The sequence below is a fragment of the Octopus bimaculoides genome, chromosome 26 (assembly GCF_046866305.1).
Source record: "Octopus bimaculoides isolate indiv1 chromosome 26, ASM4686630v1, whole genome shotgun sequence".
Classification (NCBI taxonomy): Eukaryota; Metazoa; Mollusca; class Cephalopoda; order Octopoda; family Octopodidae; genus Octopus; species Octopus bimaculoides.
The window spans coordinates 23,213,270-23,238,603 of record NC_142953.1 but is presented as its reverse complement, the minus strand read 5'-3'; the positions used below and the strand labels follow the sequence as shown (position 1 = coordinate 23,238,603).

At 37.5% G+C, this 25,334-nt stretch overlaps 1 protein-coding gene across 3 annotated transcripts in view; it reads right to left on the bottom strand.

The window, feature by feature from the left end:
• Positions 1-25,334, bottom strand: part of LOC106879712 (uncharacterized) — a 58,039-nt gene that overhangs the window by 10,611 nt on the left and 22,094 nt on the right. The window lies entirely within an intron of this gene.

Genomic DNA, 25,334 nt, shown 5'->3' with positions numbered 1-25,334 from the left:
GTTTGCATGGGTCAGATTTTCTAATGGTCAGATCTTCCTGCCATCAACCTTTACCTGTTTCCAATCAAGGCAAATATTTCCCCTATGACCACAAGTTTTACACACAACACTGTTTACAACTATCACAATGCCAAAATACACACACACTCAAACAAGGGCTTCTTTCAGTTTCTGCCTACTAAATCCAATCACAATGCTTTGGTCAGCCTGTGGCCATAGAACAAGACACCTGCCCAAGGTGTCACACAATGAGATTGAACCTAAAAACCACATGGATGGACAGTGTATATACATCGCTGGTCACAATGCACTTTGATTCGTTTTAACTTTCAAACAACGCCACCTGGCGGCTAGGCAAGCAGGCCAACATTCACCCTGATCGGAAAGCTAGTCCGTCCAGGGTGACCCATTTACAGCTGAGTGGACTGGAACAATGTGAAATGAAGTGATCTGTTCAAGGACACAACATGCAGCTAGTCTGGGAATTGAACCCACAATCTAGTGACCATGAGTGCAACATCCTTAGCCACTAAACCACATGCCTTTAGTCAGCCCGAGGCTATAGTAGAAGACACTTGCCCATGGTGCCACGCAGTGGGACTGAACCTGGAACCATGTAGTTGGTAAGCAAGCTACTTACCACACAGCCACTCTTGTGCGCATATATGTATGTATGTATGTATATATATATATATATATATATATATATATATATATATATATATATATATATATATATATATATATATATATATATATATACACACACACACACACATGCATTAAAGAAAAAACAAAATCTGTTATGTTGTCACCTCTGGTCTCAATTAACTGCAAATAATTTCAGGCAATAAAAACAGACATCCAACGAGGTTAGAAACGTTTTTCCTTTGTTAAACCAACAAATCTCAGCCAGCATCAAGATTATTAAAATTTTAACAATCAAAAGAAATTAAAATCAAAATTATGTGCAGGTGAAAACCTGCAAGTCTGGTGTTTTATGCCTACCTGTATCTGAAACCATTACTTAGAATTACGGGATTGGCTCCATAGTGACAATCTGGTGCCCAAATACCCAGGTGGCTATGTTTATACAACACAACAGCTACATACAATGATATTCAAATGTTAGGTAAAGAGCTGGAAAAATAAACTTCTCCTGCACACAAACACTACATTGCAATTATTTTAAACATTACACATATTGTATACATTTATGTCATGTTGTTTTGAAAATAAAATACCATTATTATTATTATTAGAGACACTGTACAGGTCATTGATGCACAACATTTCTGACAACTAACAACAATACCACCAAAACAATATCCCAAATATACACGTGATTCAACCCTTTAGCACTTAAACTGACCATATCTGGTCAAAATATTCTACCTGTTTTGTGTTCAAACAGGCCAGATCTGGCTTCTCGAACTTCCCCTAAAATGTCATTCGCGAAATATAGAATTACATCATCATAATCTGAAAGCTGTGAGATAATCCATGATTAATCCAAAATAATGTGAATGAATAAGGATTATATTTGACATAGGAATCAACTGAATGCTAAAAGAATTAAGTAACTAGTATGACTTTGTCTATTCATTTCCTTCAATACATGATTTCAGATCATGCAATCACTGAAGAAATTTATATGACTCCAAAACCAATCTCTGTTAAGACTCTAGACCAAGCATGGGCAAACAGTGGCCCGTGGCACTTTCTGAATGGCACACCTAACAAAAATTGACCTGGAATTTTTTCTACTAGTGAAGCCCACCAAATGAAGAACCATATCTTGTGTAGCCCACTTCTTGAAAACTATTCTCCATGTCTGATCTACACTTAGAGACTAAATTCCTTCCACATATTCAAACAGGGAAGATCTCAATTCAACTTACCTATTTATTCCGTTAAATATTTAAAGTTGTTGTATCAATATGGAATTTAATTTGACAAAGCAACAAGTTAAATCAATAAAACCAATCTCATCCAATACAACACTGGATCTGGACAGTCTCAATTCATCCTAAACCAAGAGTGCCATGTTATGTTGGCAAACAATCTTTACTACAAAGTACTATTGCTGAATATCTCATATTGTGAGATTTAAAAATAGTAATTTTCTAATTCATAAATCAGTGACTAGTTGTCACTTTGAACAGGAATTTGGCAGCGCCACCTCTACCCGAACAATTATTCTGTGTTGATGAAGGGAAATAACCAAGAAATCATGATACACAGAGCTGAGTGGGGGTGGTAGATTCCCTTGTTCGAAAATGTAAGGACACAGATCGTGTTGTATAGCCAGCTGGAGACGATGTCTCCTGGGGTTAAATTACAGCAACATTCATCCTAAACCAGGACCGCCATGTTATGTTGGTAAATAATCTTTATTAGAAAGAACTGTTGCTGAATATCTCACGTTGTGGGATTTATAAATAGTAATTTTCTAACTGAACAGTCTCCTCTTGAACTTTCTGCTCCTGTCCAAACACTTTCCCCGCTCAAAGTTAAATATATCGCATCTCAAAGATGGTCAAACCAAAGCTTCACGTTATAAATGTCCAAAGTTGACCACCCACCTCCACTTTGGCCACCTTGCTCCACAGTGTGGAGAAAGTGAGAGGTTAAATGAAAGGAACGTAGACAAACGAGTTAAGCCTGCTAGAAATATCAACCAAATCCCATCCCCCACAGCTCAAAAAAGGAAGCACACACTGAATCATGCAGGTCTGAGGCATACGAAAAGACAAGATAGTTACAGGTGGAATACCACAGATCAGAGCTAACCCATAACAAAAGCTGCTACTTCATAACAACTTAGATTGTACTCCACACAGTACTCTTATAATTCAGATTAAAATCTTAACTGTCCACTCATAATTATTCCTATTTTGGGAGTTTTAATTCACATGCATTACCATCGGTGATTCAGTCATCTTCAGGTTTACATTCTGGAAGAGTTAGAAACACTGACATCTGTTGACATTTTCTTGTCAGCAGACCAACTGAGGGCTCTGTGCTTTCAATGAACAACAATGAATACTCCCTCACCTGATGAAAGAAACCAGTACTGACCGATCACAATAAGGCTGCTCCATGGAGAACTTCCTTACTCATATACAATATATAGTGTGTGTGTATACACATACACACCCACCAATGGCAGGAAGGCCCACGAGACGTGAAACAATGCCTTTAATAGCATAAGCACAGAATGTAAACACAAGAGACACACACACAATGAATGAAATCCAGTCATAAGGAATTGTCAACCCAGAGCTATAGTAACTTTAACCAGAGTGCTGAGTAATGGGGCTGAACCCAAAACCATGTGATTACAAAATGAACTTCTTAACCACACAACCATACCCACCCCCATAATGATACAAAATGGTTACAGAGTTAAGTTATAATGTTGCTAACCAGACAGTTATGAGTTCAAATCTAGAAGAGCCATTGATTTTGCTTTTCACCCTTTCGGGGTTAAAATACTGAGTACTGATAATTGAAACACAAACTACAAATACTGGAGTACAATGCAGCCCTTGGCCCCACACATGAGAGACAAAAATCCTTTCGTTACCAACATTTCTGATGAAACACAAAGCTTTGTTTCAATTAATTTTGGAAATAAAGAATTTAGTTAAATAACTGTCGTTATTAAGATGGTTAAAGACAGTGAGCTGACAGATTCAAAACCAAGCCAGACAAAATGTTTTGTGGCGTTTCGTTTGTCTTTACATTCCAAGTTCAAAGTCCACCAAGGCTACCTGACCCTTTCAGGGTTGATAAAACGAAAACCAGTTGATCACCAGGGTCAATGTAATTGACTTACTCCCTTTTCCAAGCATGCTGGCCTTGTGCCAAAATTTGAAACCATTATTAAAATGGTTAAGGTGGCAAAATTGTAAACACATCGGGCAAAATGCTAAGCAACCTTTCATCTGTCTTTCATATTCCAAGTTCAAATTCTGCTCAAGTCAATTCTGATAAAAGAAGTACCAGTTAAGTACTGGGGTCGATGTAGTCGACTGTCTCCCTCTCTACAAAATTGCAGGCCCTGTGCCTAAAGTAGATATGCTTCATCATTTAACGTCCACTGTCCATGCTGGCATGGGTTAGACAGTTTGACGGGGGCTAGCACGCTGGAAGGCTGCACCAGACTCCAGTCTGATTTGGCATGGTTTTCTACGGCTGGATGCCCTTCCTGACGCCAACCCCTCCAAAAGTGTAATGGATGCTTTTATGTGCCACTGGCACAGCTGCCATATGCACGACACCAGAACATTTAATTTTAGATCACTTCAAAAACAGAGAATTTATATAATTGAACCAAGGAGCCAATATCAGGCAGGTTGGTATCCAAAGGATTAAAAAGATGACGATGATGATGATGACTGATTTGATTTTACTCCAGGCCTAAATGGGACAACACAATTTCTTCCTCTCAGACAAAGGGCAAAGACTGAAGCGTTAAGAATCTATATTCTTCAAAACAAATAAACCAATCAAATTCCTCTCCTATTGACTAATAATTGATGCCAATGCAGACCACCACCCATTACCATTTGTTTCTGCTGAAGTAAAAGTTGGCACAGTGCCTTGTCAAAAGTAATCCATAAAGTATTTAAACAATTCACACACACACACACACACACACACACAGAGGCAGTCTTATAGATTTGCCCTAACTGAACAATCACTAACACTGGAATCAATGAAGTTACTGGTGGTGTTTGTTGTTAGTATGGGTACTATCAATGCTGCACTGTATCCATAACCAAAATACTGAATCACTGTGAAAATGGTGAGTGTTGCTGCCGTCAAGGGGAGCCAAATCCAGTGCAGACTGGAGTCCAGTACTGAATGATCGCAACAAGGTTGCTCACCTGTCCATGAAGAACTTCCTTACTCATATCCAATATATAATATGTGTGTGTGTGTACATATATATATATACATTTATAAACAAAATTAAGGGATCAGCAACAGGTTGCTTCACCACATACCGAAGTTCAGAAATAGCAGCTAAAAATGCTTACATACCGAAGGGCTTGGTAAAAATTATTAATTATTAATAAATTGATAATCCTTTACCCTTTTAATTGTAATAATTATATATATATATATATATATATATACACACACACACACATTCACACATGCAGACATAAAGCAGGTGAGGTAAGAAGTTTGCTTCCCAACCACATGGTTCTGGGTTCAGTCCCACTGCATGACACTGTGGAGCAACTGTCTTCTACTATAACCTTGGGCCAACCAAAACCCTATAAGTGGATCTGGTAGATGGAAGCTGAAAGAAGCCCATCATGTGTGTGTGTGTGTGTGTTTCTGTCTTGTGTTTGTCCCAGCTTGACAACCAGTGTTGGTGTATTTATGTCCCTGTAACATAGTGATTCAGCAAAGGAAACTGATAGAATAAGTGCCAGACTTAAAATATAATATGCACCAGGGTCGATTCATTCAACTAACAATCCTTCAAGGTGGTGCCCCAGCATGGCCACGGTCAAATCACTGAAACAAGTAAAAGATAAACGATAAGAGGCTGGCTCTGAATGTCTTCTTTCTCATCAGACAAAAGAAGGACATTTGTGGCAGATACAGGTGTCACGCAAACTGGCACCCGTGCCGGTGGTATGTAAACGCACCCAGGTGTCATGCAAACAGCACTCATGCCGGTGGCACATAAAATCACCGATTACACTCTCAGAGGGGTTGGCATTAAGAAGGGCATCCAACCATAGAAAATCATGCCAAATCAGACTGGAGTCTGGGGCAGCCTTTCAGTGTACCAGCCCAGTCAAACCGTCCAACCCATGCTTTGTTTTTAACAGCAGACTGCATCTCCCACACTAAACTCACTCAACTGTGAACTGACATGGGACTGGCCACTCTGATCCTCTTGCCTCTGTCACCTAACATTTTAAACTGTGCATTCGTGGGTGTACATATAGAAAAAGATAGGAGTTATCATCGTCCACTTTAACTTCCAGGTTTCATGCTGATTATGTTGGACATTTCCGACATGATCCAGCAAGCCAGAACAGCTGTAGTGATCTCCTATGTCAGGTTTGGTATGGCTGGACACCTTTCCTAAAACCCAACCATTTAAGGGTTGGTGTTTAGAACTATTAAATGATTTCTGAAATAGACACAAGATCATAAATCTGAGGCCAGGGTATGGTCAATTACATTGACCTGTCTTTGTATGTATCAATAAGGAAGCCACTAGCCCAATGGTTCTAACCGCAGCTCAGAGGACCTCACCCAGCCCTCAAGCATCCTTCCAGTGTCCCCTAATGGTCTTCCCTCTACAGATGTAAGTTTTTCTTCAATTGACTTGTATTTTACATTTTTTGGGTGCAGCCCCCTAAAGAAATCCAGGTTTGGGACTCAGCCTGGGTATTAAAAAGGTTAAGAATCACTGCTCTATGCAACTGATTGAACTGTTAAAAATACTAGCTAAATCTCCCCATTTTGTATTTAAAAGTGAAGGTAACACCACACAACGTAAACCAAGATATTTTAAAAGGATGGAATGATCACAACTGCAATGCATCCCACATAAACTTGCACAATAAGGGTTAACCTCAGGATAAACAATATCAGGTACATACTTTATTAACCCCGGAAAAATGAAGGGCAACGTTGTCCTCAGTATTATCTGAACCCATAATGTAAAGAGCCATAACCTGATTTGATCTGGTAGTTCATATTATCAGTATTTTAACATCTACTTTTCCATGCTTCCATGGGTTGGATGGAAATTGAGGTGGATTTTGTATGGTCAGATGCCCTACTCATCACCAATCCTCACTTGTTTGCAGGTGAGGTAATATATCCCCCCATGACCAAACATGTTTTCACAGAAGATTGGAAAGGATACTAGTTACGTAACAGTGACTCTCACTTGCAAGTATCATGGGAAGACAAGGAAAGGAAATGACAACACACCCATGCACATATACATACATATATATATATAAAGAAAGAGAGAGCTTCTTTCAGTTTCCATCTACCAAATCCACTTGCAAGAGTTTGGTCAGTCTGGTACTATAGTAGAGGACACTGGCCCAAGGTGCCACACAGTGGGACTGAACTTGGAACCATGTGGTTGGGAAGCAAGCTTCTTACCACATATGTGTGTAGCAATGGCTTTTTTTCCATTGTTAGAAAACAAATCCCATTCCAGTTGCCTAGATGCTTTAGCGAACACAGTAAAAAGGCCATTATTAGCCACAAACTACAAAAGTTTTATGAGTTGACAAAACATGAAGGATATCAACCACCGGAACACCTTGTCTAGTAAACAATTAAAACATTCTATGTTTTCCAAGAACATGTGGTTGTTGCTAGCACAGTACACAACGAGCCTAACACACACACACACACAGTGGAACAATGAAGTTAGTAAATCTGGAGGCAAGTTTGCAGAGGAAGAAAGATGACTTTGCTGATATTTGTCATGGTAGGTGGCCTTGTGCCAATGTCAGAAATCAATATTTGTCATGCTACTGTAGTCTCTCACCTAAAGCACTGTATATCAAAGTTAACTTAATCAGGTCATACACAATACAATGCTCTCTCGCTCTCTCTCTAGCAATATATATTTGCTGATAACTTCATCAGCTGATGTTGAAAAATCAAAGAAGGCCACATATATATATATATATATATATATATATATATATATATATATATATATATATTTCTTAAACACATAGCAAAAAAACAAAACTAAAAGAAAAAAAGGTGTGGTTCGAATTCAACAGAGAAGTGAGACTAGGAACAACAGATTCACTTTCAACAAAACTGTGTCTGCAAGCTGGAATTTAATTTATTATATATATATATATATATATATATATATATATATATGTGTGTGTTTCTATCACATAATAAAAGCAATTTTTACATTAAACTGAAAGATTATTCAATAGAGAAGAAATTTATTATTCTCCTACAAGAATAGTATTGACAGTGATTTTAAAGTTTTGTCTAGTCCAATGAAGGCTTTGCTGGCTGAAACTTCAAAGTTACTATCAATACTATACTTGTTAAAGAATAATACACACACACACACACACACACAGTGCAGAACAACTACTTACATAGGATGATTTTTTAAACTATTATTGTACATAGTCAACTTGCTAGAAATAACAGCTAAAACTCCCTCAAAGTCCAGCCTATCATTTTAAAAAGAGATGGGATATAGTGGAAGAATCTGAATAGGATATGCAAAATCAGACAAAGAAGACAAAAGTGATCATAGCTGGAACAGGTTTGATCCATTTCCATAGCAGAACTGGAGACAGGATTTCTCAAGATGAATACCACCGTTTATCAGGCTTTCAACAATGTATCTGCTTTAAATACGATGCACAGATTGCTATTTTGAACTAATACTGCTTCTGTCAATAATAACAAATTTTTATTCAGCTTGCTGGCAAATTGCAACACCAGATAGCTTTCAATCTCAGTTCAACTATATCGATAACAACAGATTTTCTCCCAGTGGGTATTTTGCAAGTGAGAAAACTCAAAGAAGCAAGAAATCTGTATTTAGCAATGCCATCATGCTGCTGGACATCTGCTTCTTATCTATTTCTGCATTCTTTAACACTCACGAGACAAATCCTGCAGTTTAGCAAGCTTTCAACAATAAAAAAAAATTATTAAAATAGACCATAGACCTCAGATGCCAATTAATGACACATTGACATTACTGAGGGTATCCAGCCATAGAAACTGTGCCTGGCAGACATTGGAGCTTGATGTAATCCTTGTACACATTGGATCCTGTCAAATCATCCAACCCATGCCAGCAAGGAACATGGATGAGGATGACGAAGACAAACCCCTACACCACTAAAAAAAAATTTTTAATGGGGGTGGGGGTGTGTATGTGTTTGCCATCCAATGAACGTCAAAGAGAAAGATGCTTTGCCCCTAAGGGTTTGTAAGATGAATAAAAGATACCAATATCACCACTTCCAGCTGAGTTTAAATGAATTGATGGAAACAGAAATTCTGTGATTTAATCAACTCCCAGCTGGAATTTGTGTCAAGTGATTCGGAGTGAGGAAGGGGTCTAATTTAAACAGATTCCTTCATTTAGCCCCAGGTCAGCCTTCACTAAACTCAACTATGATCAAAAGTATTCCAACTGTGATCATCTCTCTCTCTCACTCTCTCACTCTCTCTCTTTTTAGCCATAGTGTATCTAGGACTATATAATCTAATGTGTAATTCTGTGTTTTGATGGCTGCTATTTCCTGCAGGCCAAGCAACCATATGGAGGCTCCTTCACTAGATCAACAAAATCTTATCATCCTGGCAGAGAAATCCTACATAGGATGTTCAGATGTGCTGGAGAGTACCCCTGACTTCCATACCACAAAGAGTACTGGTGATAGGAATACTTACAGACAGTTTGGTGCCCATAGAAAAATTTGAAATGAACACTACAAGGCTGCCTCATCTCCTAGAAATAGCTGCCAAACCTCCTTCAACCCACACTATACTACCTTAAGATAGGAAGGTCCTATTGGATACTGTAGTCATAAATAGATTATACCATGCCTGAAAATCAAAAAGGCAGGATGGTCACAGTTGGAACGCCTTTGGTCATATATAAGTCTGCTCGTTCTGTGTACTGACCAGGAGCTAAACAACAAATGACAGGCACTACTCTATGGTGCTTTCATAACTTTCGCCGATTTATAAGGATGCTTGAAGGGAAAATCTGTTACTGTGAGAGAAAATTAATACAGCAAAAGATTTCTGAAATAAGGTTTAAAAAGTCTAAATATACAAGAGAATTTAACCATTTTGATATGAACTCATCTGAGACCACTTCTGGTTCGGTGATGCTCCAATAAGGACAGAATTGAAACAAAAGCAGTGTTGGACAACAGAAATATGGGAACAAAAGGGTTAAAGTGATTTGAATTAAAACCATCCATCGAAATTTCATGTTAATCTGTTCTAAATACCAGCTTAATAATGACAAAGTTATTATACTAAATTCTTTGTTATTTTCAAAATTAATTCAAAGAAATATGGCAACAAAAAGTTTGAAAGATACAATATATTTGGTATCAAAAAGGATTCAAGCTAACCTGAGAGAAAAACTGGGTGTAAAAGGCATCAGATGTAGGGAAGAAGATGAAGAACATATGGATGATGACAGGTAAGGAAGTGTGAGGAAATCCTTTGGATGGTAACAGAGGAAGGGGAAGAAATGGACAGAATTGGTAGAAATTGAACTCAGGATGAAGAACTTTGCAAAAGAGATGACAAAGAAGATCTCCAAGTGGTTTTTAAGACTCCCTCACAATTTTAGGTGAAATCTCATTAGTTGTACTGATCCATTCAAAGGTAAACCATTTAACAGGGTGGCACTTGGTTAATTTTGTTAAATATAGTGGAATACCTTCTTAGCTGGCAGAAGCGGATACACATGAACGAGTAAGGACCTACCTGACCGCTATCATGGGTTTGCTTGATCAGAGCAGATCTACGATTAAAACAACTGAAAAAACTTTTGTGAAATCCATGCAAATATCTATGTGTGGACAAACAATTAGTTCACGCCAGCACTTTGTTTTGGTAGTAAAGGTCAACCAAAATATATTACTGGTACCTATTTCATTAACACTGGCAGGATTTTAACAAAGCGGAATGAAACTAAATACATGATTCAGCACACCAGCCACACTCCGCCCTTCAGTAGTAGTAGCAGTGACAGTTTACTGAGATAAGCCTGAAACATGAGGATTTTTAGAAATGGAGAAAGAGATGAAGTTGGCAACATTCTTAGCTTTGCCAAAGGTTAAGAATTTCAAATGAAACAGGAGTCTTCAGCGCAGACTGAGAAATACAGTATCATACAGTACCCTTGTACTGTAGTAAAGTACCTAGTCTGGTGCTCAGCTATTTCAACCAGCTCACATCTCATGCACACCACAAATTCTTGTGTTCCTGTTTTGTATTGTTCTCAGTCATTGCACTATGGCCATGTTGGGGCACCAGAGTATAGTCAATTACATCAACACCCACTACTCCCAGTATGTAATCTATCTCAGAAAGATGAAGGGCAAATTGAAATTGGGTGGGATTTGAACTCAGAACGATACCAAACACCTCCAGGTATTTCACTGTTCATTCTATCAATCCAGTTATCCATCCAGTACAATATTAATGATGTTTTAATTATATGTTGAAAACCATATGTTTGTTAACATCAATTAGAATTAATGAACAAAGGTCTGTGGTTTTAATTAACCCTCAACAGAAATGAACCAATGAGAGTCTTCTCCAATGTAATCGCTCTCAACCATTCCTTTTTACCTATGGACCCCTTTGATTACTATTTTATTCTGGTGGACCCCCAAATCCACTCGATGTTTAAAAAACTTGTTTTATAGATACTTCTTTCCGATGTTCACTTGTGTAGATTTGTAACGGGTTTTAGTGGCTGGAAGCATGGAGAATTATATTAAGAGAAGGAAACCTAGCTGTTTTTCTTGCAATTAATACATCTAAAGCAACTTTTCATGGACCCTTAAAATACTTGAAAAGACTTGTCAAACTAAGTGAGACCATAATGTAACTGGCAGTTGTGCCGGTCGCACATAAAACGTGCCCTTCAAACATTGAACTTTACAGAGATGATGACATGTGACCAAGGCCTTTGGCGATACGCTGTGCTTGAGAAGACTCGTCAAGACAAGTGAAGTTGTAGTCATGGCCGATGCCAGTGTCATGTAAGTGGCACCCATGCCAGTGACACATAAAAGCACCCATTACACTCTCGGAGTGGTTGGCATTAGGAAGGGCATCCAGCTGTAGAAACCATGCCAAATCAGACTGGAAATTGGTGCACCTCTCCAGTTTCAGTCAAACCATCTAACCCATACCAGCATGGAAAGCAGACGCTAAATGATGGTCACACCAATTTACTGTTTTGCTTGTGTGGACACCCAAAATTCTTATACTGACCCAAGTTAAGAACCACGCCTTTAATGTGACTCCTTGGCCTCACAAAAATAACAAATTCTCCCTCAAAGAACAAACAGTGCAGTCTTGGATATCCATAAGCAAATGGAATGGTCATGACTGGAACTATTCACACATCTGATCAACCAAGGTTGATTTGGGATTAACGTTTGCGTTACCAACCCAGCTGAAACCGCTTCTGGCTCAGTAGTACAAATGTCTTGTTTCCAAAAGTTCTGAATTAAAATCTTCCACCAAACCTTAGTCACAATTTATATTCCTAACTAACACTAACTTAATGATAACTGAGTTATTTTAATAAAATATTTATTATATTTAAAATTAAGTGAAAGAAACACAGAGCAACTCAAAATAAATACAGTAATGAAAGTGTTAAGCAACAACAACAACAACAATCTAAGAGATGGATTATTTTGAGGTTTCTACTGAAGTATTGTGTATCTGTGTGGTTAAGAAGTTTGCTTTCAAGCAGGATGGCTTCAGACTCAATCCCACTATATAGGCACCTTGGGCAAGTGTTTTCTACTATAGCCCCAAACTGACCAAAAATTGCAGCTATAGTTGATTTCAAAGAGAAGATTTGACCCCAGTGAAGGATTTGTCTGTCTTTATCAGCCCAAAAAGAGTAAAAGGCTAAGTTCACCTTAACAGTATTTGAGTTCAGAGAACTGGAATGACTGTTAAACAATTGATTTGATGTTTTAATAATGTAACTAACTAGCACTCCATCGGGGGTTCCAGTTGATCCAATTAACAGAATGGCCTGCCCATGAAATTAACATGCAAGCGGCTGAGCACTCCACAGATGTAACCTTAACATTGTTGGCAGGGAGATTCAGCATGACATAGAATGTGACAAGGTTGGCCCTTTGAATTACTGGTACATCCTCTTTAATAATATGAAAGTGCCTTGCTCAAGAACACAACACACCACTGAGAATCGAACTCACAATGTTACAATCATGAGCCAAATACCTAGTGCCTATGATGACTTGACTAATTCATCACAGGAATGGAGATGAAAATTCTTTAATGTTTTTTGGAAGGACAGAAAAGAATTAGACATGAAGTATTGTCTTCACCTCCAACTGGAAGATCTGTCACACAGATGTGCATTTGTCAATATTGCTGTCTGAGTGGAAATACAACAAATTAAGGAAAAATATTGAGAAAGAAAGAGAGAAAAAAGTATTTGAAACATAATGAGCCGTTTAATGTAGTTAATGTTTTTACAATTTCTAAAGAAAGAGGCTTCAAATTCTTTCCCATCGAATTTCACAAAGGAAAAGAATTAAGAGAAGAAAAGAAAGAAAAAATCAACCTCAACAAGGTTAATTCTTCAGTTTGAAGCATCTTAGCTGGAAATGGACTCTCTTCCTCAACCTTGGATTAATCAATTAGAAGAAAAATTGGATCTTTTTTAAAACGGGGGCCACATTTTTCATTAACGAAACACTTTGAAACTTGGAACACTGTTAGAATGTGTCATATAAAACATCTTTTTTCTTTTAGTCTTCTTAAAAAAAAAAGAAATCCATAAGTTATTCCATGTGAAAGTTGTCGTATTTCTGTAATTTCAACCAATCACTGATGTCCATTCAGCCGATATACATTAAATGCCGACTACATAAACAAACGATTCTGAAACAATTAACCCTAACCCTAACCCTAGGGTTAGGGTTAGGGTTAAAGCAAATTTAAAATGAAAAAAGCAAATAAAACGAAGGCATGGAGATTAAATACGCTTTACATCACTTAATCAGCCAAGGGAGTAAATGTAAACAACTGAATACTTGTCAGTGATTGGTTGAAATTATCGAAATAAGACAATTTTTTACATGAAATAAATTCGAATACAAAAATATTTTTCTGTTCTATAACACAAAATAGATAAGTATACGAAGTTTGAAAGTCTTTCCGTACCAAAAACACTACGTAAAACATTAATGAAAAATGTGGCCCCCGTTTTAAAATAGATCCGAAAAATTTGTGTAACAGGTGTACTTCTAAACTGGTTTCAAATTTTTTAGCACAAGGCCAGCAAGTTCAGGCAAGGATTTAAGTCGATAAGATCAACCCCAAAAGAATGAAAAGCAAAGTCAACCTCAGTGGAATTTTAACTCAGAACATATAGACGGACAAAATGCTTAGCAACATTTTGCCGGCCGTACTAATGATTCTGCCAGCTTGCTTAAACCTTCTAAATTATACTTCTAAATTATACACAAGATTTTGTGTGTGTGTTTATGTGTGTATTTGTGTCTGTTTGTCCCCCACACCATCGCTTGACAACCGATGTTGGCGTGTTTACATCCCTGTAACTTAGCAGTTCATCAGAAGAGGTCAATAGAATAAGCACCAGGCTTACAAAGAATAAGTCCAGGGGTCGATTTCTTTAACTAAAAGGCAGTGCCCCAGCATAGCCACACTCAAATGACTGAGACAAGAGTAATATATGTATGTGTATGGATATATATACTTATATATGTATGTGTGTGTATATATATACTTATATATGTATGTGTGTGTATATATATATATATATATATATATATATATATGTATGTGTGTGTATATATATATATATATATATATATATGTATGTGTGTGTATATATATATATATATATATATATATATAATCATAAATATATAGGGATTGACAGTAACCTGCTTCTCCAATATACTGAGAATTCAGAAATAGCAGTCAAAGAACTACTGATTTCAAAACTACAAATTATTCCCTGCCCTGCATATCTATATATATATATATATATATATATATATTATAGCCTCAAGTCGACCAAAGCCTTGTGAGTGGATTTTGTACATGGAAATTGAAAGAAGACTGTCGTATATATGTGTATATTTGTGAGTGTGTCTGTGTTTGTCCCCCCACCATCGCCGGACAACCGATGTTGCTGTGTTTACGTTTCCATAACCTAGCGGTTTGGCAAAAGGCACTGATAGAATAAATACTAGCCTTACAAAGAGTAAGTCCTGGGGTCGATTTGTTCAACTAAAGGCGGTGCTCCAGCATGGTCGCAGTCAAATGACTGAAACAAGTAAAACAATTAAAAACTATGCCATTTTAACCACGAGCAATGCCGAGTATCTTTGTTAGTACTTTTATTAAAGCTGCAAAATCTCCGTAAAAACTTCAAAAGACCGTTTACTCAGAGTTTTGCACTCTTGTACACTGGACGGTTGTGATGAATGCTCTCATTCATCACAGCCGTCCAACAAATGGAAATGTGAAACTGAGTCAGTTTTGTGAAGATTTTGCAGTTTTAATAAAAGCATATTACTCTACCTTAGGTATTCGAGTACTATTTTTTTCCGCCTTGTTTTGCATTTACCTGAGTGTATGTGTGTGTGTGTGTGTATGGTTACTATAAAATAAAAAGGAAGTTCAAAGTATGGTCCTCGAGTTCCATTAAGAAAGAAGGTAAAGTAGAGTAAGTCTCCTGGACATTCCTGTCTTTGAGTCCTATGACTGGTACATCTGGTTACCTTGGCTTATATGCAGGGCTGTGGAATCGAACCAAAAAACTTCAACTGACTCCTCTACTATTGGCTCCTCTTTATGTAATTAAATAATTGTGGTCTACATATCTCATAGGGCAGATGCATACGCTTGTACTTTGTACCGGTTTATATAAAAGAACAAAGATATTGTGAGTCAGAGTTGATATAGTTTTACCGACTCTGACTCCACAGCCCTGCTTATAGGTGACTGAGATCACAACATTCCTCCTGCATCAGATACCAATCCAATCTAGAGTCATTCGTTTACAGCTGAGTGGGCTCAAGAACACAATGTACTGCCTGGTCATGGAATCATGATTACCTAACCACTGGGCCAGGTACCTTCACCATGTACCATTGGCAAAAAATGCCCATTGTTGTAAGTATCAGGCCAAGTTTGGAGTTATCTTCCACCCTCTCTGACCCAGATGCCCAGTAAAGGGACAGAAGTAATTTTAGAAAGCTATGGTTCTGAGGAGGAACACGATAGGATGAAGTGTTTACTGTAAGAGGACAGAGAATGAGCTCCAGTAGGGGCAGCTGAGGTGATAGAAGAAACAACATGGCACCTACATAAAAGGAGTAGAAGATTTGAGTGAACGTGAAGAATGCTTTTGGATATGGTTTATCAAAGGGGTTTGTACTTTTGGCTGCAGCAGCCATCCCAGATATGTGAGAAGTAATTGAGTTATGGAGTAAGTCAGCAAATGACCAGAGGTTTTTCAGATGTCCCAGGCTGACCAAAGCTTAGTGAGTGAATAGAAACTGGAAGCTGTTATGCACGTGCATATGTGTGTGAGGAAGAGAGAGAAAAAGATCATTAGGAAAATATAAATTTAAGAAAAATATTAGGGAAGAAAAAAACTGACAAGAACACAGTGACCCTAAAACAAATTCTTAAGGAAGTTGTTCCAGAAGAATAAAATGACCCACCAATTTACACAAATATACTGACACACACATATACAATGTGTGTGTGGGTGTGGGTGAGAAAAAAGTCTCTTGTACCAGTGTCATAATAATAGAAAGCACCTGCTCTTCACAGTGAAGTGGTTGATAAGGTCTTCTAGGTGAAAAAACTATGTCAAAACAAGTCGAATGAAAAAATGAATAAATATATATATATATATATATATACATATACATATTAGCAGAGATACTGCTTGGGATTAAAATGGAATAGTTTGTATATAATATACTACAGTTATGTTGAAACAGGTGATATGGGAAAGTGCAGCATTGACAACAAAACGTTTGTGGAGTAAATGGTGGGCTTATTCAACTAAGCAACATGCTGTGTGTCCGTTTGAAGTATTTCAGGCCCTAACCTGTCATGGAAAATTGGGGGTGGGGGTTATGTGATTTTTGAACACACCGAAAAGCTGTCAGTGCCATGACACTGCATGGACCCCAAATAAGACGTGTAAAATTTGAATAAAATCAGTTGTGTAATTCTCGAGTTTTAGGGATTCACACAGACACACTCTTTATATATATAGATAATATATAAGGCTATTATTGTTTACAATAATATCAGGTGGCATAGCATGCATAAAAAATACCATATGGTAAAAAAGTATTAATAATTGAGGGTACTACAGGTAGCACCGGCACGCTAAAAATAGCAGTCAGAAGACAATTACATGCACAAATTTTCACTGATGCACATTAAGTGAAGTCAGGGAATGAACAAAAATTCTCAGCCCCCATACCAATAATGAAAAGAATCGTAAATTGGCTTTTCAATTTACAATTCTTTTCGTTATTGGTATGGAGACTTAGGATTTTTGTTCATTCCCCCAATTTCAATTAATATGTATCAATGAAAATTTGTGGTTGTAGTTGTCTTCTGACTGCTATTTTTAGTGTGCTGGTTCTACCCGAAGTAGCCTTAATTACTAATTTATATATATAGTGGCACTCCATCGGTTACGGTGACAAGGGTCCCGGCTGATACGATCAACGGAACAGCTTGCTTGTGAAATTAACATGTAAGTAGTTGAGCACTCCACAGACACGTGTACCCTTAACGTAGTTCTCAGGGAGATTCAATATGACACAGTGTGTGACAAGGCTGACCCTTTGAAATACAGGTACAACAGAAACAAGAAGAAAGAGTGAGAGAAAGTTGTGGTGAAACAGTACAGCAGGGTTTGCTGGAGCCTCATGGAGCTTTAGGTGTTTTCACTCAATAAACACTCCCAATGCCCGGTCTGGGAATCGAAAGCGCGATCCCACTGCCCTAACCACTGGGCCATTGCGCCACCACACACACATATATATAGTAAGAGGTGGTGCACAGATTTTCTATATCATATATTAAGAAAAAGGAGGTAGTCAGAATTTGGATAAAAACTATTTATTTAGCATTTTCTTCCCTTTGAGGGATTCACTATGTATTCTTTTTTTTTTTTTTTTTTTAAGAAAATTCATAACTTTTATCAACCCACTCACATGTATATAAAAAGTATGAATTTTCTATAAATCATCATCCATGATGAATCCCTGAAAGGGACAAAAGCACAAAATAATAGTTCTTATCCAAATCTTGACCATCTTTTTTTTAATACACACACATACATATAGATAGACAGACAGACAGATAGATAAATGCATGTGCATGCACACACAAATACAATGGGTTTCTGCAGCCAGCCTTATGCAGTCATATTTAGGTCCAAATTACATAGAATCAGTGGACTTAGTCAGTGGTGGTGGTCAAAGGTTGTACTCAGGATTATTTGGTAAAGCCTCAAAGAATGGGCAGAAGGAAGGGAGGGAGAAATTTACCCTCAAACTGGATTAGCTAGTAGATCAGCAATCCTCAACCATGTTTTACCTATGGACCCCCTCTTTGATCCCTATTTTATTCTACAGGACCCTCATAGTCATTTGATGTTTTTTAAAAAAATCCCATTATGTTTATAGAATTAAATATTATTAGAAATTATATTTAAGAAATTGTGAAAATATTTTGTGTACTGTAGTGTAGACATATAATCAATGTATTGCTCATAAAATTTAACAAAAAAAGTCTTGTATAGACCCCTAAGGCTTAATTGGATCCTAGGTGAGAACCACTGTCACAGACTGACCCTTTAGCATTCAGAATATTCTGTCAAATTTAATGCTTAATTCCTGTTGTTTTGAATTAATCGTGCATTATCTCTCATAGTTTTGAGATTTCCAAGATGTGATTGTCTATTTTTTAGAATGATATTACAGGGTAGGTGTAAGAGGCCAGATCTGGCTGGTTTGAACATAAAACAAGGAGAATATTTTGACCAGATATGGCTAGTTTAAATGCCAGAGTTAAGGATGCAATTTGTCTTAATTTAGAAATTAAGGTCCTTGGTTAAAATTCAGTTTGTTATTGTGTAAGACAATTGTGATTAGAAACCAAATGAATTCCAACAAAATTTACACGGAGATATTGAAATATTTCTTATTTCTAAAAATGGATTAATGGTTATGCCAACAACCTATACCAAATTGATTCTAGCAGTTTCAAATTATAATCCTAAAGAAGCTGTTCAGCATATTCCACCAGAGAAAAGCTATCAATTTAATCTATATTACATCAACTCACCCAAGACTACCAGTGGTTGTATGATAAAAAGTTTCCATTTTAAAATTATCAAAATCAAGTTGATTTGTTTCAAACCCAAATTTAATAAAGACAAAGTTATTTTGGTAAATTCTTCATTCTTTTCAAAATTAATTGAAACAAAAGCTGTGTATTCCAATAGAAATATAGTGACAAGAGTTGAAATACTTAATGGCCACCAAGGCTCCTGGCAGTGTCCAAGACAGTAAAATAGGAGAACAGTCTAGTTTCATACATCATTGTCTATTGTCCTTCCTTCCAAGGTGAATGAAATAGAATCAGGTACACAGCCAATTATTGAAAAGTAAGAAAGAGGACTAAACCAAAATCTACAACCATAGACATAGGAGTGACTGTGTGGTAAGAAGCTTGCTTCCCAACCACATGGTTCCGGGTTCAGTCCCACTGCGTGGCACCTTGGGCAGGTGTCTTCTACTATAGCCTCAGGCCGACCAAAGCCTTGTGAGTGGATTTGGTAGACGGAAACTGAAAGAAGCCCGTCGTATATATGTATATATATATATATATGTAAGTGTGTATGTGTTTGTGTGTCTGAGTTTGTTCTCCCAACATCACTTGACAACCGATGCTGGTGTGTTTATGTCCCCGTAACTTAGCGGTTCGGCAAAAGAGACCGATAGAATAAGTACTAGGCTTCCAAAGAATAAGTCCTGGGGTCGATTTGCTCGACTAAAGGCGGTGCTCCAGCATGGCCACAGTCAAAAGACTGAAACAAGTAAAAGAGTATATATATATATATATATATACATACATATGTATGTATGTGTTTGTCCCCCACCATCGCTTGACAGCTTATGCTGGTGTGTTTACATCCCTGTAACTTAACAGTTCGGCAATAGAGACCTATAGAATAAGTACTAGGCTTACAAAGACTAGTTTGTAGTCTAGCACCGCCTTTAGTTTGTTCAACTAAAGGCGGTGCTCCAGCATGGCCACAGTCAAATGACTGAAACAAGTAAAGGAATAAAAGAACTATACTGGTACAATTTCATCAGCCCTAAAGAGACAAAAAAAGAAACGGCCTACCCTGGCAAGGTTTGAACCTGGTTCTGATATATATACAACATTAATTAGGTTAATCCAATGACCAGCCTGCTAATTCATCCATCTACACCATTGTCCAAGATAAATAAAATAAAATCAATTACAATCCAATCAACAATAAACATTGGCCTAAACAAATCTAGTCTGATCAGTGTGGCTTGACTTGCTAGAAATAACAACCAAATCCCATTTTACTGTCTTTTACTTGTTTCAGTCTTTAGACTGCGGCCATCCTGGAGCACTACCTTGAACAACTTTTAGTTGAATGAACCAACCGAAGTATTTATTTTTTTAAGCTTCCTACTTATTCTATCAGTTTATTTTGCTGATTTGCTAAGTCATGGGGAGATACACACACCAACACCAGTTGTCAAGCACTGGTGAGGGACAAACATAGACACACACACACACACACACACACGTATGATGGGCTTCTTTTAGTTTCTGTCTACCAAATCCATTCATAAGGGTTTGGTTGGCCCTTGGCTATAGTAAAAGGCACTCGTCCAAAGTGCCACACAGTGGGACTGAACCCACAACCACGAGGTTGGGAAGCAAATTTCTTACCACACAGCCACAGTTTAAAAAATAAGACGGTCATGGTTGGAATATCTTTGACCCCAGTTTTAATTAATCAGGTTAGATTGTGTGGTAAGTAGCTTGCTTACCAACCACATGGTTCTGGGTTCAGTCCCACTGCGTGGCACCTTGGGCAAGTGTCTTCTGCTATAGCCTCGGGCCGACCAAAGCCTTGTGAGTGGATTTGGTAGACAGAAACTGAAATACATATATATATATATATATGTATGTATGTGTATAAGTTTGTATGTTTACGCCCCCCCCCCCCGTAACTTAGCGGTTCAGCAAAAGGCACTGATAGAATAAGTACTAGGCTTGCAAAGAATAAATCCTGGGGTCAATTTGCTCGACTAAAGGCGGTGCTCCAGCATGGCTGCAGTCGACTGAAACAAGTAAAAAAAATTAAAAGGACTAAGCAACAGCCTGTGTGACCCAACAAATAACCAGTATGAAGAACAGGTTGAAGAATATCTGTGCTTACCGAACAAGCAACAATGGAATCACAACAAACTCCTTTAACAGTTATTTGGAGTTTTATATAAATACAGTTGGTGATATTGATTGTAGTTCTTCACATCAAAGCTGAGTGAAGAAGATGAAGATCCAGCCAGGTACTGGGAGAAATCTTTTCTTTCCAAGTTTCTGGCTTTATTATTATTATTAAGGCAGCAAGCGAACAGAATTGTTATGGCACCGGACACAAATGTTCAGTGGTATTTCTTCTAGTTCTTTACAGTCAGAGTTCAAATTCCACCAAGGTTGACTTTGCCTTTCATCCTTTCAGGGTCAATAAAATAAGGACCAGTTGAGCCCTAGACTTTCCCCACTTCCTCAAAATTTCGGGCCTTGTACCTATAGTAGAAAGGACTATTACCTCTGCCTTAGCGAAGACGGGGGTATTGTTTTCAGTCGTGTTTGTTTGTCTGTGGACAAGATATCTCAAGAACCGCAGGATGGGTTCGGACGAAACTTTCAGGGATGTTTGGTATGAACTAGTTTGATTTTGGGATTGATCTGATACCATACAAGGATTCTGGATTATTTTTCCGTAGTTTTTATTACCTTAATTTTTGAGAGTGGTCAGGTTCATTTTTAGTATTCTCATTTGTGAGAGCAGTCGAGTTTATTTCAGATATTATCATTTTAAAAATCATCTCTGGCTAATCGTTGAGAGGACGTTGGTGTTGCCTTGGTGGAGGTTTACAATCTCTGAGTGCTCTAACATTCTGCCATGGTCGACTTTACCTTTCATCCTTTCAAGGTTGATAAAATAAGTACCAGTTGAAAACTGGGGTCAATGTAATTGACTCATCCCCTCCCCCAAAACTGCTACCCTTGAAATTATTATTATTATTATCAAGGCAGTGAGCTGGTAGTATCAGGATGTGTGACAAAATGCTTAGAGGCATTTCTTCTGAGAACTCAACTTCCACTTTCATCCTATCAGCATTGATAAACATGAGAGCACCAGCTGAGTGTTAGGGGTCAGTATTATCAACTTGCCCCTTCCCATCAAAATTTCAGTAAAAAGAATTATTATTATTATTAAATGGAGTCTTAACTAAGATGCCAATTCCTTGACCAGTAATTCACAGACAATCTAACCATAATTAAAAGATGGTAGAATTTACCATAATAAACCAGAAGAACCAAATTAGCAGGTAGTAGTATTGGGGCATGTGCTGCAACAGCGTGTCGCTGCATCTACCGTTTGTTGGTGATTCCTTAATACTCCTGGTGGAGGATGCCTCTGCACCAGTTGGGCAACAACTGTCCAGCCCAAAGGTCTGTTTAAGTAGTTATTGCTAAAGTGGGACTTACAAGGTTGGAGTGCAAATCCTACTTCAACTTCTTTTTAGTTGACTTTTATGACACACACAGGAAACGGGTCTGTTCTTTGGCATGCTGGTCCCCACACAGCACAAGAGCAACGTGTAATGAAGTGTTTTGCTCAAGAACACAATACACCATCCAGTCTGGGAACTGAACCCACAATTTAATGATCATGAGTGCAACATCCTAACCACTAGGCCAAAATGACAGGTGAAAATCAATGGATGATATTTCAATTTTTGGAATTAAATTTTGTCTATATTCTTAACTGGTGGATTTAGACAAGAGAGACATATATTCCAGATGACAGCAAGTTAAAACTTCTTGACTGAAAGTTAAGAAAAAAAAATATTTAAAAATATATATTATAACCAACAACTTCGGAATATTGCAAATAAATAAATAAATGTATATTTATTTAATAAATTGTGTATGATTTTATTTTAGTCACCATTATTATAATAATGGAGAATGAGAAATGGAAATAATCTAGTTGAAAGCTTGGGAAATATGGTAAATAGTTTTTGAAATTTTATGGTGGAAGAACCAAAGTTTGAATCCTGTGGCAACTTAGGAAATGAGAAATAGCATTCAGCAGATGAAAATTGTATTAAATGTTGCAGACTTTTATATTGGACTTTTACTGTGTACAAGGAAAAAAGAACTGAGAGATTGCGTATTTTTAGTAACTTTGATAGAATGGAAGAGTAAAGGTAATTTGGTTAAAATTTCATTATCATCAGCAACAGCACTGTTTTAACATCCACTTTTCCATGCCTGCATGGGTCAGATGGAGTTTGTTATTAAGATCTTTGTAACATAATGCAATAAAGTGTTCCCCTGATCATCTATTGCAGTTAGGCATCCAAATGCACTTGGAACACCCAATACAGAAGCTGCAAATAACTACTGCAATGGTGAAGTGTGCACAGGAACTAAAAATCTATACTTGTGTTTATCTTTTCTGAAACAGATATTCAAGGAACAATGCCCTTCCTGGTGCGAACCCTCACCTGTTTCCAAAGAGGTAATATTTCCCTGTGGCTTGACTATGTTTTCCCATACAAGACTGGAAACGGAACACATTCCTTCTATGGCTGTGAGGCTAGTTAATAACTATAATATGATGTCAAAGGTACATAAAGACACACACACACACACACACACACCATCAGAATTCCACATATCTCACCTCTCCAAAAGCATTAGAGCAGTAATATATTTAGATGGTTGTTTGTTATGGCCAGTCAGAAAGTGACCACCACTGGCTTCACATCGATAAAGTACTTGATAAGTCACCCATACAGCTAAACACTTTGTAGTTGCAAAACCAATGGTCACTCTCTAAGCAGCCATAACATCATCATCATCATCATCATCATCATCGTTTAACGTCCGCTTTCCATGCTAGCATGGATTGGACGATTTGACTGAGGACTGGTGCAACCGGATGGCTACACCAGGCTCATATATATAAAATCAGTTTTCATTTACCAAATCCATTCATAAGGCTTAAAGGCAAGCCAGGGCTATAGGAAACACTTACACAAGTTGTCACACAGTTGGATTGAACCCAAGGCCACATGATTGGGGAAGCAAACAAGCTTCTTAACCACACAGCCACATCTGAACTCAGAAAAAAAGCTACCATAGGCAGCTTTCTAGAATACGCATCCTCAACAAAAATGAAGACTAAGCTCTACTGCTAAAATATCATTATTTTAAAAACAAAGACAAAAAAAACCACATTAATCTCACATATTTTTCTGATTTCCAAAACAAACATTATATTCTTTCACAAATGTTGCTGTGATGTCTAACAGTTTAGTCCTGTTCGCCTATTAATGGTGTAATTTACAATAACCAACAGCAAATGGTAATAGTTAGGAGGTAAACGAGCTCCAATTATTAACAAATTTATTTTCAGAGTCATTTTCTAAGATAAAATTACTATTATCTAAAGCAAAGACCAACAACAGCATTGATAGCCATTTTAACTAACGCAGAACATACTGACACTTCGAAGTTGAAACTGGAGTTAATTAACAAAGAAGGAAGGCTGGAACTAGCCTAGTCAGGTCATTACGGGGGGGGGGGGGGTCTGACATTTCAGTACCCACCAGAGACTTGTATCTTTTTGTCTTTTGCTTCTTTCAGTCATTAGACCGTGGCCATGCTGGGGCACCACCTTGATAAGTTTAGTTGAACAAATTGTGCTCAGCATTTATCTTTAAGTTTGGTACTTATTCTATTGGTCTCTTTTGCCAAACTGCTAAGTCACAGGGCAGGAATAGTGAAGAACCTTGTGCCTTTAACAAACTCGCTTTATAACCACATGGTTTTAGGTTTAACCGTTTAGTATTCAGATTACTGTCAAATCTAATGCTTATTTATTTACATTGTCTTGAATTAATCTTGCATTATCTCATAGCTTTGAAATTTTAATGATGTGATTGTTTAATTTTACTCTAACATTGTAGGATAGGTACGAAATGTTGGATCTGGCCAGTTTGAAAATAAGAGGCAGGATATGGCCATTTTAAATGCTAAAGGGTTAACACAGCACGCCTCCTTAGACAAGTGTTTTCTACTCTAGCCCCTAACTGACCAATGCTTCATGAGTGAAGTGATAAATGGAAACTATGTGGAAGCCTCTGCATGTATATGTGTCTTTG